At 41.4% G+C, this 12,583-nt stretch overlaps 1 long non-coding RNA gene across 1 annotated transcript; it reads right to left on the bottom strand.

Moving 5' to 3' along the window:
• Window positions 1-925: 925 nt before the first annotated feature.
• LOC143119076 (uncharacterized) lies at window positions 926-2,041 on the bottom strand. Its single transcript, XR_012986248.1, has 4 exons — window positions 1,967-2,041; window positions 1,827-1,850; window positions 1,174-1,383; window positions 926-1,009 (listed from the first exon to the last, which is right to left on the bottom strand). It is a non-coding gene; the product is annotated as an uncharacterized LOC143119076 (long non-coding RNA).
• Between the last annotated feature and the right edge of the window lie 10,542 nt (window positions 2,042-12,583).

Below are 12,583 nucleotides of genomic sequence, written 5' to 3'. Positions count from 1 at the left end.
CTAGCAAACACGACACGTTCAATGAGCTCACCCAGCTTGCGAAACGGAATTATTCTAACACTATCTTCAGCCTGGCATTTTGACAGCAAACTCAACAAACATATAGAATATATATTCTATGATTATTCTAAAGTTTCAATTATAAGTAGCCTTCAGTTTCAGTTGAACATAGCCTATTTATCTAACACTGTCTATCTCTTTTTCTTCTGTTTCTGTTAGGTGCCACTTCACTCTGCTACTGGATGGTGGAGGGCTGACTGCGAACGGGTGGTCTATGAATGCTATACTGAATGGATGGCAGGGAAGCACAACACACGTGAATTTCTAAATGAAGAAGAGTTAATAAATGCACTTGATTTTCAAACTGATAAGTTGTCAATGGTTATTTATGCACGATTGTGTAGCCTAAACCAGCCATACTAGGCCTAGTCAAATTTATCCTGGCTGTATATAAAGCAGGATGTGAATTTCCCAATATTTTTCCAAATTAAAAGTGGTTTACTGAGGTTTAATATCAATTGAAATACCATTGAAATCGCATTGATCTTTAGTTTGGTTGTAATTTCAACGTTGTTTCAATATTCATTTTAATTGAAATACCATTGGAATTCCGTTGATCTGTAGTTGGAATTTAAACATTGATTTAATATTAATAGAGGGTGCAAAATGTTATAGGATCAATGTTGAAGTGCGACGTTGACTCAATGATTTTAACGTTGACAAAATAATGTTGATTTAACATAGATTCAATGAGTAATTGCTATCTGGGAAAAGTGGTTGACTATGTCCTTGATCCATGGCTGAATACCAGTCTGATTTTTCACGGTCCCAGCCTGATCAAGATACACAAGGTACACAATAGCTAGCTTCTTTTCACAACACCAGGACAACATATAGAAACTGGTACTGATGCATACCCTTCAAAGCCTCTTGCTCAGGCTCTTAGCTGCATGCCAGATATCCAATGAGTGCTGAATACCCCACGCTTTATATTTGCCACGCTCCGGATCTATAACAAAGAGAGGCCATGAAAACAATGTAAACAAAAATGATACGTTTTTTAAAATTCTTTTTACAAATTATATGTTAAAAATGAGGCCCTGTGGGAACAGCGATCAAACATGAACTTGGGACGGTCTTTATGACTTCACCATAACCAAAAGTTCTCCTTACTCAGTAATGCGGTGATTTGTGGGTGGGCATCAGTGACCACTTCCTTTATAGAAAGCTCTGGAAGGAGTGCATCCATTGTGCGAACAAAGCACTCCTTCTCCATGATGACTGAGTTTTTATTTGTTTCGCGTTTATCAACGGAAACAATGTGGACCACATCTCTGGAGTCTTGTTCGATTGTGGTGTATGTGCAGAACTGTGCACAATGACCTGAGGCAAAAGCACAACTGTCAGCATATAACTTGTGTACGTTATTACAGAGGCCGTCTGAATAACAGTCAATGAGGAAAGAGGCTTTGATCTAGCAATCATGCTCAGGAGAAAGCAGCAGACATAATTTACACATCCCAATCTCTAACCACAGGAAAAATATAATTTGGATTATGCAATTCACAAAGGGAGGTGTGAGAGACAGTGGACATTTTGCCTGGACATAGTTTTGTATTGTTAACCTTGAGAGTTGCACCCTATAACAGGCCAAATGTTATGCTAAAAGAACAATCTGACAGTCTCGGAGCAGCCATGATGCTATTTCAGTCTAAAAGCATCATCAACATAAAACCAAAGATATTAGAAGATAATGATAAAGCAGTACAACAGTACATACATACAAATCTGATCCTCAATTTTGACAGTATGCATACAGAACTTACCAGGAGAATCCATTCTGCCATCGCCTATTGCAAACAGACATTATAAGCATTAGAATCACAGCTTCCAATCATACAGTCATAGCATATCATACAGACTTGTCAGTGTAAAAGTTAGTCAAAGGTGTAAGACTGTTCCTCACCCAGGAGAACAACATGGTCCTTCTGCCGTAAACGGTCTAGGACTTCTGCTCTAGTTTGATCCCAATACTCCTGCACTGGCTCTAAGCAGTAAGCATCCTGGATTCTGTAGAATGTGGATTCGGTAACCATCCCCATAAATTTGAAGAGTAAGGCTACTTTTCTATAGTTGTTCCCGGACAGAAGAATATTGGCAGACAGCATAAAGTCACCGCCCTGCATGCCAAACTTCAAGGTTGGCTGCGAATTCCATTTCCATACGGAGTGTCCGAAGGGGCATAACTAATGTAAAGAAATGGCAATGTTATGTGAGAAACAATACAAACATACATACAAAAGTGTCAAACAATAACAGCACCCTATAGAAAAGCCAATTCAAGACAACATAAATTACTTTTTGACAATTTTCACACCTTACCCATTCTAGAACTACTCCTGTCCCTCGTGTCTTCATGGCAACTTGAAAAGGTTGTGCACCAGAGCATGCTACGCCTAGCACTCTGTCTGCAAAGGTGCACTGTTGCACTGGTAGTTTCAAGTGCATGGCGAGATCAAGGACCAGATCATCCTCAGAGAGTACTCTGTGAAGATGTGCGGTGGACTCTGATTCGGGAGCGGGAGGGTCGGGCATGTCTATGTCTAATACGGCCTCATCCACACTGATTTCAGCCAGGTCATTTGCTTTGTCTCCAACCATTCTGAAGAGTTGAATATGCATATTGATCATCTTTACAAAAAATACTTCACATGAAGGATTACATGAGTTCATATTCTAAAGACAATGTTGTAGAACAGTTTAGAAAGAAAGAGGCTGCGCTTTACGACTTACAAATGTAGCTCAACTTCCATCCAAAATTGATAAATAATATGCAAACATACCGTAAATGAAGAGAAGGGACAAAATCCTCATCCAAACTGTCTCTTTCCTCCAAACCCAAGACACTTGGATCAGCCCCAAAATCATCACACTCAATGCTGTTCAGACAACACAGATATTTCAGATAGAAGAAAGAGGTAAATGGAAGTTAATGATAGACTAATGGACAGCACTTACATGGTCTTCCTAAAATCATTAGCCCTCTCTTCATCTGAAGACTCGTGGTGGTGTTCTTCGATGCTCATAGAGTGCATGCTGCGAGCAGAAATATAGAGACTCCAAAACATAAGGCAACAGCCACAAAAAAGCAGATCAAGAAACCCTCTCTGAAAACTATACACCATACTATCGTATGGCGGTGAACTTCACCTCATTTCCAAATCACTAACTTCTCCCTCTCTCGACAAAGGCTGCACACCAAGCTCAGGAAGATTTACAGGAACATCCCTGAAACGTAAAACAGTGCATAAGTAACTGGAACTACAAAATGACAGGCAGGATAAATAAAGCCTGTGTAAGAAAACATACTGGTCTCGATCTGAGTCTTCTGTGACACTGGAAACAGGTGGTTTTGGTGGTCTGGACTGGGTCTTGCTTGGTGTGGATGTAACCTGCCAGCCCTTGTAACTAGAAAAAATAAGACAGCATTTTTGCAACATTTCTAACATTACATTGAGAAATTGCATGCGTATAGGTAATTGTGGTGGAATGCTTTGAAATTAGGCTACATTTGTCTGTTGACTACACTGCTGGGTGTGAGTGGATAAAGTGTGTGTGTGTGTTGTTTGGAGGGCGGGAAGGGGTTGTAGTGTCACTAACAGTAACTTGGTCAGCCCACGTAACTTATTTGCAAACAAGACGGTCGTGGAAAATATTCTGAGACTGGGGTTCATTGTAGGCGGTGTGTACGTACAGTAGCTGACGAGGATTTGTAGCATATTATGGATCAATACAGAATGCGATCGGTGACTCATCGACTTCTACACTATGAAGCACACTGCAAAAAAGCTACACCAGCGCCAAATAAAAGCAACACCTGGATGCAACATGCAAGCTAAATTAGCCACATAGAAGGGCATCATGCTAGATCAAGCCAAGATCTCCGCTAGCCACTTAACCAAAAAACACTGACGCGTGGCCACAAAAAGAGAGGAGGGGAATAAGAACTGTGATCTACCTAAAAAACAATACCCATGTTTGCTAGCAAACACACAGAGAAGGGCATCATCCATCTAGCTAGAACAAGCCAAATTCTCCGCCCGCTAGCCACTTAGCTCGCTGAGAACTGCGATGATCGTAGAAATTCTTGGAATGTAAGTCTTTCTACCAATAAAACACTATGACGCGTGGCCACACAAAAAAGAATAGCAGCTAGAGGTGTAAGAACTACCTAAAAAACAATACCAATGCTTGCTAGCAAACACACTACGATCTCCGCTAGCCACCTAGCTACCCCTGTAGCTAACAGACATTCATAGAAATATCAAAGATACTTCATCAACCGTCTCTGGAAATAGGCTACAGTAAACAACACATTTACAGATAATAACGAACGCAATGAAAGTACAACCATACACAAAGTAAAATATCAAAGTGTTACTTACAAGCGTAAAAGCAAGAATGCGAGATCTGCATCTGTCTTGTAGTCTGGTCAGTTTGGGGCAAAAATGGGGTCAAGGCTGCAAATTATGATTAACATTTGAGCCAATGTTTTTCTGTTCATTTAGGGCCAAATGAAGAAAAAAATGCAAGGAGCCCAAAAAATTAGGTGGGGGAAGGCCCTGAAACGGCCACGCCCACTTTTTAGACCTGTAATTCTGTATTTCGGCTCCTGAAGGTCGCAGAGAGTTGGTTTTCGGCTTAAAAGATGCGGAAATGCCACATTTATATTAGTGTTATGAAGAAACATAGGCCCTAAAACTTTTAATTTCTGAGATATTTGTGAAAAACCTTTTTATCACTGAATCAATCAGCGCCCAAGCCACCTTTTTCTGTAAATCTGCTCATAAAAGCCATGCAGTTTGTTTGGGCAAAAGCTCTAAATCTACTCATGGGGCATAGTGCTTAAGTTGATTAAGGCTCTTTGTTAGAAGATGAGGACCCCAACAACCTTCTAAGAAACAATGTTAACAAAGTGAAATTCCAAAAATTATAGGTTTTTGTAAGGTGACAGCAGTTATCACACGTGATGGAGACCATGGAGCGCCTGGTCTTGTGCATACTAAGACCCCAGGTGCGCCATGCACTAGACCCGCTACAGTTTGCATACTAGGAGAAAGTGGGCGTGGACGATGCCATCACATATCTCTTACACAGGACGCATTCTCACCTGGACAAGGGGAAAAGTGCTGTGAGAATCATGTTCTTTGACGTCTCTAGTGCTTTTAACACCATCCAACCCCTCAGACTGGGTGACAAGCTCCTGCAGATGGGTGGGGATGCTCAACTAGTATCCTGGATTGACAGACTACCTGACAGAGCGGCCACAGTTCGTCGGACTGAAGAACTGCCTCTCTGACACTGTGATCAGCAGCACCGGAGCTCCACAGGGAACAGTGCTCTCTCCAGTCCTGTTCACGTCAGACTTCTGCTACAACACAGAGTCATGCCACATGCAGAAGTTTTTGGATAATACTGCAATTGTGGGGTGTATCAGGGATGGGCAACAGGAGGAATACAGGAGCCTGGTGGAGGAATGGTGCAAACTCAACCACCTACAACTCAACACTGCTAAGACCAAGGAGATGGTGGTGGATTTCTGGAGGTCTAAGCCTGCTCTGCTGCCAGTCACCATTGAGGGGGTCAATGTGGAGGTGGTAAACACTTACAAATATCTACACCTGGACAATGAACTGGACTGGTCATTCAACACTGAAGCACTCTACAGGAAAGGGCAGAGCAGGCTGTACTTCCTGAGGAGGCTGCGGTCCTTCAATGTCTGCAGCAAGCTCCTCCTCTGGATGTCTTACCAGTCTGACTCTGTTGTTGCCATTGCCTCTGCTATGCTGTTGTATGGGGAGGAAGCACTAAGAAGAGGGATGCTGGGCGACTGGACTGGGTGGTAAGGAAAGCTGGCTCTGTTGTGGGAGCTGAACTGGAGTGCATCACTTCAATATCAGACAAAAGGACCCTGAACAAACTAATCAACATCTTAGACAATGACTGTCCACTCCACAGCACTATCATAAAGCAGAAGAGCTTGACCAGTTGGAGACTACGCTCACTGGCATGCACAACTAAATAATAATACATTTTATTTATAATGCACTTTTCATCAGAAGATCTCAAAGTGCTACAGCTTAAAAACACACACATAAAAAGGTGAGCAGTTTAAGAAAAAAAAAAGGTTTTAAAAAAACATCTAAAGGGGACCAAAAGCTTTGCTAAAAAGAAATGTCTTAAATGTCTAAACAGTCAGTGGATTGTGGTGCCCTCAAGGTGTCAGGGAGGGCATTCCACAGACGTGGGGCAGCAGCACGTCTGTGGGATGCCCTCCCTGACACCTTGAGGGAAACTGACAGACCGAGGAAGTAATTTGTCCCCAGGGACATACTACTCTTCAATGCTTCAAGAAAGGGAAGTGAAGAGATCGACTTCTCTGCTTAGTCTATCTGCCTCTCCACTTTTATGACCTCCTATAACAATGTTGTGTACGGACTGTCCACTCACCCATGATGTTACTGCTTACACTGTCTACACTGTTTACAGGCTATACTAGCCCACATGCACAACCCCTCCCTCCACTGTGGAATGTGGTCTAACTTCATACTTGACCAATGGCTGATATCCTATCACTTCAAACCTATCCTTGCACTGCTGCTATAATTCTTATTACTATGCTTACATTTATCTCTGATATTGTCCATATTTAATGCTGGTCTCTTGACTATCCCTCCACTGTTGGACCTATTTGCACTATCACCATGACACACACCTCATAGAGCACCTTACCACTGAAACACAGGGTCAGTCCCTGCCCTGTTACGCAAGAGATTCATGCTTATACATCCTTCGTACATTCATGTGGATCCTTGATTTAGTATCTTTTACTGTCCTTATTAGTGGAGTTGTTATTTTATCATCCTGTTTATGTTGTAGTGTACAGTATGTTGTGATGTCTTAAGTTGGGACCTTGAATTTCCCCTTAGGGGATCAGTAACGTATATCTATCAATCTATCTGTTATGTACCTTCCTCCAAGTTCCTGTGGTGGATTTAAAAATGAAAACGTTGCACACATTTACATGACATTTCCATGTCAAGCACATGCCAGTTCAGTCAAATGGAGATCATCAAATCAGGGAACAGCAGAACTTTGGGGGCCTCAGCAGAACACTGATTTTTTAGTACACAAGTTAAACACAAATATAGTCTGATAAACAATACAATACAGTTGTTTCGAACAAAAATTCAACAGTAGAGGTCAACTACATTTCTTCTATCCCAGATTCATCTGATCCATCCAAGTTAGTTTAGTAGGTGGTTCTCAAAGCTAAAATACAGATTTTTGCGACAGTTCTTATACATTTTTTGCATCAATATTTAAAATAAATTAAGGTCATTTAGGGAGGTGGTTCATAACATTGATATAAGATGAGATTCATACCTAATAAAAACTTAATATGATTCTCTACAACCTTCAGGAGCTGATACATGAAACGTGGCCTGTGCACCATGCAAAAACGAGTTTTTCGTGAATATCTCAAAAAGTAAAGGTTTTACGACTTATGGTTGTTCATAACACTAATGTGGTATTTCTGAATCTTTTAAGCCCAAAACCAACTCTCTGTGACCTTCAGGAGCCGAGATACAGAATTCTGGGTCTAAAAAGTGGGCGTGGCCGTTTCAGGGCCTTCCCCCACTTAATTTTTTGGGCTCCTTGTATTTTTTTGTTTATTAGGCCCTAAATGAACAGAAAAACATTGGCTCAAATGTTAATAATTTTTTGCAGCCATTTGCCCTAAACCAGGGGTGTCAAACATACGGCCCGCGGGCCGGATGCGGCCCGCTAGATGGTTTAATCCGGCCCAGACTTGTAGAGAATAAATTTCTGACGATGTCAACAACAAAAAAAAATCGCAAGCCCATTCCTGTGAGGAGTTATGAATTTTCAAAGAAATAACCGAAATGCTCAATTCAGCCGCTAGGCGCAGCCAAAAAACAAAAAAAAAGTTCGGAGTTGACTGTTCCTGTGCTGTCAGTTTGGCTACATTGTCGGGAGAAAAGCAGGCGTTGCGACAAAATTCAGAGACAAAGTGCAGCCTGCAAACGGAGGACAAGATGTTTGGGCATTTTATTGTATTTTGCACCAGGAAGTGTTGTGTTGTAAAACACTAAACTTGGATCATGTTAAAGGGATGTGGTTCAGGATTTTGGACATAAGACCTCATTTCCAAGTAAGCAAGTGTGATATTTATCAGTGGAGACCATTTTCAACACGTTTCATCCAGTCCTTCTAATTGCAGAGTTTGCAGGTGCTAGGCTAGCGCAAGTCAACGGTATGTGCTAGCCTGCCACTAAAGACAGTCTTACCCACTCCAAAGTACACCCGAGGCAAATTCCAGACAATCGATGTAAATGTCTGTGTTGATAGAATAGTGTGAGAAATACAACTACCCTCGCATCGCGTTGCAATAGTTATACTTTGGTCCCTGAAGTTGGTAGTAGTCATTTTGCATCTCAGCGGCGGACTGATATTACCAAGGCTACTACTAGGTATCCCCATTGGAGTGCGCTTTACTGTTTACTTTTCGGCGCAGTACTACTAACCAGAGCCAGTATAATTCCGCCACTGCTAAGAAACTAGTCCCTCAAAATGTAATGCGATCGTTGAAATGCAAGGATAGAATAACGTTAGAAATAACACTATCAAAACAGACATTTACATCGATAGTCTGGCGTTATAATTTATTTGCCTCGGGTGTACTTTGGCGTGGGTAAGACTGTTTTTAGTGGCAGGCTAGCACATACCGTTGACTTGCGCTAGCCTAGCACCTGTGAACTCTGCAATTAGAAGGACTGGATGAAACGTGTTGAAAACGGTCTCCACTGATAAATATCACACTTGCTTACTTGGAAATGAGGTCCTATGTCCAAAATCCTGAACCACCCCTTTAAAGTGTGGTTGTGCAAACTGTAAATTTAATCAGGTCGCGAGGTCTGACTCACTGTCAGTTTGACTGTTTTCTTAGTGATAATGGCATTCTGTCTGGCTTACCATACCACGCTGTAGTACGGTGGTTAAGCCGAGGTGCCGTACTCAAGCGTTTCTTTGAACTACGAGAGGAAATTGGACAGTTCTTGGAGAAAAAAGGCAGACCAGTAGCAATTTAAATGCCCGGAAAGGGTGCAGGATCTGGCCTTTATGGTGGATAGCCTATTACACAGCACCGCCACCTAGCCTACAAAATTATTTGATCTGATGTAACCTAATCGTATCAGTTGATCGATCGTATTGCTCATGCACTGCTAATTTATGTTTGTTAAATTCATTTTATTTTTCATACATTTGCACATTTACATTTTTAAGGCAGGATGTTAACTTTCTTCATAGCTCCCACTTGAGTTTAGTGTGGTGAGTTGGTTCAGGTGGTCAGATGTAAAAATGTAGGCCTATCCACTCAACTATAAAAATAAACCAGTTGTTTATGAGAGTGAAATGCATTTTATTTCAATTTCATTGGCCTCTCTGAATAAATGTGTAATAATCTAATATAGCCTATCCCTTGTGATTATGTAGGCTACAAATGTAGGCTGAAGGGTAGAGCATATAGCCTGGCGGGCCATCCTATATCATTGAAATGTAGTCTGGAATCGAATCATTCACCTGCTTAATCCAAGGGGCGGGCAGAGAATTGTCTTTCAAACTGCCTAGGCATGCAATAGGCCAGCGCTACGACCTAAACTGACCAGACTATTGGAGCCTTCTCTGTCTTTCAGCTCTCGCCATTCTGAAAAAACTTGACCAAGGTTGATACGTGTGCGAGCCCTCGCTCGGTCTGAAGCTCTTTTCCTCTTCTTTCCATCTTCCGTCAAGGGTTTTCGCTGCTTCTTAAACTGATCCTGCTTCTCGCGATGAATGAGACTTTGTGAGACTGAAGGACTCCGGGTCGGTGTTCCGAACTTGCAAGCGGGATATTCTTCCTACAGGCAGTAGGGGCGGGCGAGAGACTCTTCACTCGCCCTGTAATGAGTCATTTAACCATATACAGACTTACAAAGATGATTAATTAACACGAAAACGTTGCCTGGTGTCCCTTTAAATATGCTGTTATTTTAGTCATGTGGACTTGATTAAACGGGTAAAGATAATTCATAAACTGCTTATTTCTTACATGACTGAAGCAGTAGTTTAACAGTGGTGTTTGAGGTTGCTGTGTTAAGTTCAGCTCAAAAATCAGTTTATTTTGACATACGGGAGTTAGCCTAACTGAGCTGTAGGCTATAGCACATAATCCTATTCTGTTTTAATTTATTTTGTGATAATCAAATGACACTCATGATACCTTGAAATAGAAGGACAGAAGATAGGTGATTGATGTCCACAAGCACGAATTTCACGAGACAAATTAGAACAAACTGTTCCGGTAAAAATAATCTTGCTTGTTTAAAATGCTGCACTTTTTCCCTTCATAGCCTATCTCTGGCAATTCATTTTTGGATGACTGTAGATAGTTGTATTTTAGCCTACGTCTTTGTAGACAGTAGGCTACACCATTAGGCCATCTTGAGAATAAAAGACTTCACAGCTGCTAACGATCATCCTACACAACCACGAGGATAGGTAGGCTAAACGGTCGTTCGTCGCCTTTTTGCTTCTTATTATTGTAAAACCAAATGTTAGGGCCTACACAAGTGGTCGGCATCCCGGTCAATATTTGATATTAAAATTTCAATTTTGAAGCTATTTGTAACCATGTGTAGCCTATGCAACCCGACTGTTGTAGGCTTGCCTACCACTCTTGAAAGTAATTGTGGTGACTAATTACTTAATATTGATCTTAAACTGGCGAACTTCAGGAAAAACTCAGGAATCAGGTTTATTATGTTACAAGCTGAGAGAGAGTACAAAAAAGGTCTATGGTCTATGTAGGCCTAGCCCAGGCCTGAGGCCTAGGTTGGCCTGTAGCCAACTTATCCTCTCTTCCGCTACATCCTTAGTCCAAGTCTAGAAAATCTGATCTGACAAACATTGCAGTTTAGTTACTTTTAAATGCTTTAAACAAAGAACAAAAATGGCGCCAAGAACAATCCCACTATTGGTTCTCCAGTTGGCATCAGACACACCTACTCACACTTATCAGAATAGCATGAGGAGAGATATCTTATATATCAGAAATATCACTTATAGAATGTTCCAAACATTCTCACAATCACATCATTACAATCCTTGTAATGAGACTATCAGAATGATACCAGACATGAATACATTTACATTTCATGATACATGGATACATTATATCAAGGTAGCATCCTTTGTCTTGTGTAAGTGATAGGCCTTAAACCAGCACATTAGCATTCCATTGGGGGAGGGGATGGGGTCTTTGTTTAAAACCATGAAGGGTTACATGGCTAACTAAAAGTAGTCTTGAAGTTAATTTATTATCCATTTTAACCATAAATTTATTGCTATCACTCTGCAGTGCCTTGCCTACCATTCTTGCCTACCACTGTAGTTGTAAACAAACGGTCACATGACATTATGACGTAGGTGCAAAACCTTAATACACAATTTCATTGGCCTGATTGAGTTTCGATTTCTGGAGCTCACAAGCCAACGGAGAGTTGCTAGACTAGCCCTGCGCTAGGGGCGCGTCTAGATTTCTAGGCTATGACATTCCCACTTGCAGACCAGAACTTTCCTGTTTTGCTCCCATAGTAAAGAATTAAGTTGCTCTATCTTGTTAGTAATCAAGGATCTTAGGTATTATAGTTTCACGCAGGTATCCAAAATGCTGCTACACAAAAAAGTAAAAGTGGCTGGGGAATCGTCTGCTAATTTAGTCAGACTTGTCAGTCATGCTGGGTACAGCTGGATACTTCTCCACGAGAAGAACGCACAAGACAGATCTTTACCTTCACGAGAAATATCGCGGACCAGAGCCGAGATCTCGTCAGATTTTTACTTTGATGAGAATATCGTGATATGTTTGTATCACGAGATATCGTGGCCCATGAGATCTCGTCACAGCCCTACAGTGGGCATTACTTTCAAATGGCCACTTCAGTCGTGCATACACCTCTGAAGTTTGCCTACAAAAAAGTTGCCATCTTTGACATCCAGTATCTGGCGATTTTTCCTATGGGAAAATAACATGGGGATTTTGAATAATCGCACCTGTTAAAGTCTCGTGGGAATGAAAAAGTCTGAAATGCAGACGTTTTCCTGAACACACTTTTGTCCTCTGCCTTCGAGTGGATACTGTTATCTCCGGTAAGTGAAGGCGGCACACTTAGATTTTTGCTACCCCAGAGCTAACTTGCAATGTAGTAGGTAGTTAGCTTCAATTAACAACCAGATCTCCTTATACACGAATCCGGCGAAACTACCGGAGGTAAGCGGGCGCCATTACTGAGCTGTTGCTGGGTAATAATAAAATAAATACACAAAATAAATAAAATACACAATACCCCGGGTCGACTGCCCCTGTCTGGTAGCCTAACGTTACCATACGGTTTGCACAGATAGCAGTTAGCTGTACCTTACCCTTTCCTTTTGAAACGTGAAAATTAGATAAACAATG

This window comes from Alosa pseudoharengus, unplaced genomic scaffold (genome assembly GCF_046254945.1).
Source record: "Alosa pseudoharengus isolate Yale_2024_CS ecotype anadromous, Long Island Sound unplaced genomic scaffold, YU_APseudo_1.1 YU_APseudo_1.1_scf_12, whole genome shotgun sequence".
Taxonomy (NCBI): Eukaryota; Metazoa; Chordata; class Actinopteri; order Clupeiformes; family Clupeidae; genus Alosa; species Alosa pseudoharengus.
Note: the sequence above shows the minus strand (reverse complement) of the source record. Positions and strands in the feature narration are given on the sequence as shown.